This window comes from Xenia sp. Carnegie-2017, unplaced genomic scaffold, assembly GCF_021976095.1.
Source record: "Xenia sp. Carnegie-2017 unplaced genomic scaffold, XeniaSp_v1 HiC_scaffold_22, whole genome shotgun sequence".
In the NCBI taxonomy this organism is placed as follows: domain Eukaryota; kingdom Metazoa; phylum Cnidaria; class Anthozoa; order Malacalcyonacea; family Xeniidae; genus Xenia; species Xenia sp. Carnegie-2017.
The window spans coordinates 9,029,264-9,032,971 of NW_025813485.1; the positions used below are offsets into that span (position 1 = coordinate 9,029,264).

A 3,708-nucleotide genomic window follows, 5' to 3' on the forward strand; every position below is an offset into this window, starting at 1 on the left:
CAGAATAGAGAATATATAGAAGGGCAACTCTCGTCGGTAACCTTTGATGTAAGCGTGGCGCGCAGTTTGTTTCGCGCATACCGGAAATTTGACGGCCGCCATTACTCTGGCCAGTAAAGTGTACAACATTTACTATGAAAATATATGGAGTGGAAGCCGTAAAGTGGGTTAAAATGTAGATTTTTTGAGCTGTTGGCTGTTTTTGGCATCTTTTTGAAAGAAATTGAAATAAAAAGGCAAGTATTTTGTATATATCATGTAACAAATGCATTTATTTAATATATTTATAGCGAAATTCAGTCGGAAAGCTTGAACAGGTTCTGAGGTTCACAAGTCCTGAGGACTTAAATGAACTTGGATGTATTACATTTTAAATATATTATTGTGATATAAAAAGCTTTTGTTTTCAATTTAGTTTTATAAAGGACGAAAAATTATATGCACAAAGCCCTCAAAGGTGTGTGACTTTAATGTACTTTCTGTCTTTCTTTTTAGTTGTTGCGAGTATGCGGTTCGCAAATTTTATGGCGTAATAAATGCGTATTCTTACAAAAAGTTTCTGCAAGAACTCAAATGGGAATTCCGTACAGCAATCAAATTCCTTTGGTATGGACTTGACGGTGTCTAATATACTTCGACCAACACCTTCGCTATTTGTGTAGACAGAAAACGTCTTAATAAATGTGTCTTCAAGTTTGATGATGTATTCCAGATAAGGAGAAGATGGTGATTGTAGTCCTCCTAAATCAGATTTCTTTTCATCGAATGCTTTAAAGTGGCAGAATAACTTTCTGCTATCATCCAGTTCTGTAGATGAAAGAGCATTGGTGCATTTCAGACAAGAGTGGAGTTTGAAACTCTTCATAAGAAGAAAACCAGACACATATGCAATGGCATTTTCCCTCATTATGTTAGTAACAACATTTGGCTCCTTGTAGTCAGTAGGACCAATTGCTAAAATTTGTGGTTGCAGAGGTGGAAAGACTTGAACCGATTTCTTCTAGCTGACTTTATTCTTTGCAACATTTTTGGAATACTCAACCAGCATAGAATCAAGGTCGTTGTCACAATTTCCAGATGAACAGGTTAGAAGGGAACTGAAGAAAAGCTTTCTAAATGCTTTCATAAATTGGGTTGGAGTGGGGTTATCACTATTGCCTCCCTGGCGACGAATAGTACCAAAAATGGAAAATGTACAACTTTATAATCTCGAATCAAAAAGTTGCAGTAGAGACGCACACCTGAGAAAGATCCACAGCAAACCCAATATATAATGCTTTAGGTGATTTGAGAATTGAATAACATTTGAAACTTATTTTGATAAAGACATTTCTGAGTGAAACATATGTACAAAATAACAGCAATATAATAAATATTATATTTTCTTAATGGTTACAAGAATCTTTAACACAAAACAATTTAAATTTAGAATGTGTGCATTTCATGCAATAGAATATACAGAATAAAATACAGCAATTCAGTACACATATTTACATTTAAAAAATTTAATGACAACTTTATTCAGAGATGGATATAAGAGAGGGGTGTGCAGCCCTCCTAGCTTAAGCTAGATGGGGGTGCAGAAGAAATGCTAATTTCTCTATAAATATTGGTATACTAAACAATTAAGCGGAAGAAATTGTGATCAATGTTTAATAGAGCACCCTTACAAAAACCACCCAATCATAATAAAAACGTAATATAATTTAATAAACAAAGTTTAACATGCTACTGCAACAAGTAGCCACTAAAATCTAATTCAACATACTAAAACTACATAACACAGGACACTTGCAACATAATCCTCACTTGAGAACTGAATGCCAAAATAACAACTAGAAAAAAATATCAGAAAATCAATCATAACTATTGGTAATAAATTTAATAGAGCACAAATCACAGCAAGGCAAAATTTATAAATAAGGCAAACAGAGTGTATACCTCACTAAAACTTCATTTGGTATTAAAAATGCCCAACTATTAACATATTAACATTTCACTCATGCTTAAAATGATAAACAAACACTCCATGGTTTGAAACTGAATGTTGCAAATTATTATCAGTTATAATTCTCACACAAGCATCATGAATCATTATTGGATTACTTGGTTAGCTGGTTGATTAACTTGATTTATAGTTTAGCAAGTTGGCATGTTGCAACCTGAAATATTACAGCGTTGGTACAAGTAAAACTCTGACAAGTTTGTGTTTTAAATAGTACATTTATAATAACACCTCAAAAGTTTGAAATTTATAATTCAGAATGAGATTTTACTTCTGGACTTCTATTCACCTAACGCAAGAGATTTTACTTCTGGACTTCTATTCACCTAACATACTGACAACTCTACAGCAGTAAAATAAACACCCTACATTGAAACATGTAATTTTTACCAATAAAAAACCTTTACGGACTTGCCAGCAATTAAATAATGGTCTCTCACCTTATTTCTTTCACGTTTTGTCACAAAATTCCATGATCTTCCAAAACAGTTTGCGTTTTAGGCGATTATTATCCCCAAATCGCACTTTTCCAATATTATTTTATAGTACGCCAGCGTCAAGTTACTGGCCAGAGTAATGGCGGACCTAACGCATGCACACAGAAATATGCCACGCGTTTCACCTGCGAGTTGCCCTCATTGAGTTCTATAATATAGCTCAATGGTTGCCCTTCTATATATTCTCTATTCTATGACTTCAACAAAAAATTTCATTCAGTGCTTCCGTTTGACAGGCATTTGCCTTCTTTTTTCACCATTTCAATTCACGCTGATTCTTTTAACAAATTTCAAAACCAATAGTGCTTTTCTAAAAGTACTTTGAATTTAAAATTAAGCAGCTTTAATTTATTTTGCTCGCTGCTTCTCACTGTGACTACCCCTAGATCCGCTACCATATAAAATGAAGTATATTGCTCACATGGATTAAAGTGTTTATATTACGAATTTTAGCCCCCCCCCCCTTTTTTTTATTAGCTAAATTGAAAGACCTTGTTTCAGTGATTTTAAATCTGCAATTATAATTGAATTGGATTGGTGAAAGTGATTTTACGGACGTTCAAAGTCACGATTTTCAGCATTTTTTTTGCGAACTTTTTGATCGGTATGCTAAACATAGACCGGGTTTTGAGGCTTCCTCTACCTCGTGTCTGTGTTCTGCGCATTTTGAAGATTCTTGTTTTGACCTTAATTTGAGCGTGCAAGTCAAGCTCAAAAGAAGGTTGAAGAAAGACGCTATCCCAACCATTGACGTGGCTGGGATTCCTGAACCATTACAGGACGAAATAACCCATCAAAAGACAAGTAAGTTTACGCTTGTTTATGTTAATTTTTCTTTTATCATATGTAAATTCGAAATAAGTTTTGTAGATTATTCGACATACTCTCCATAAGCCATCGCTGAAGGAAACATGTTCTCTCGATGAGGAATTACCATCTACTAGTGATGGAGCTGAGCATGTTGAAGTATGCACTGGGGAAGCAAACGATTCGCCATTTGAACGGCTTGCTAATTTCCATTTTTACATTTATGCTATGATTTAATTCCATATATTTTTTCTTTTGTCTTTTTTCCCAGACTGACATTCAAGAAAAGATTTTCTTTCATTTAACTCTTTCAGCTTAACCTCTCAGTAGTTGCACCAATTTGTTTTTATTGTTTACTCTTGTTTCAAACCATTAAACTGCATGTCAACTTATATAGTG

General features: G+C 34.1%; 1 long non-coding RNA gene across 1 annotated transcript; it reads right to left on the bottom strand.

Annotated features, from left to right (window-relative positions):
• Positions 1 to 1,493: 1,493 nt before the first annotated feature.
• On the bottom strand, positions 1,494 to 2,630 carry LOC124447053. Its single transcript, XR_006948592.1, has 2 exons — positions 2,446 to 2,630; positions 1,494 to 1,835 (listed from the first exon to the last, which is right to left on the bottom strand). It is a non-coding gene; the product is annotated as an uncharacterized LOC124447053 (long non-coding RNA).
• Positions 2,631 to 3,708: the final 1,078 nt, after the last annotated feature.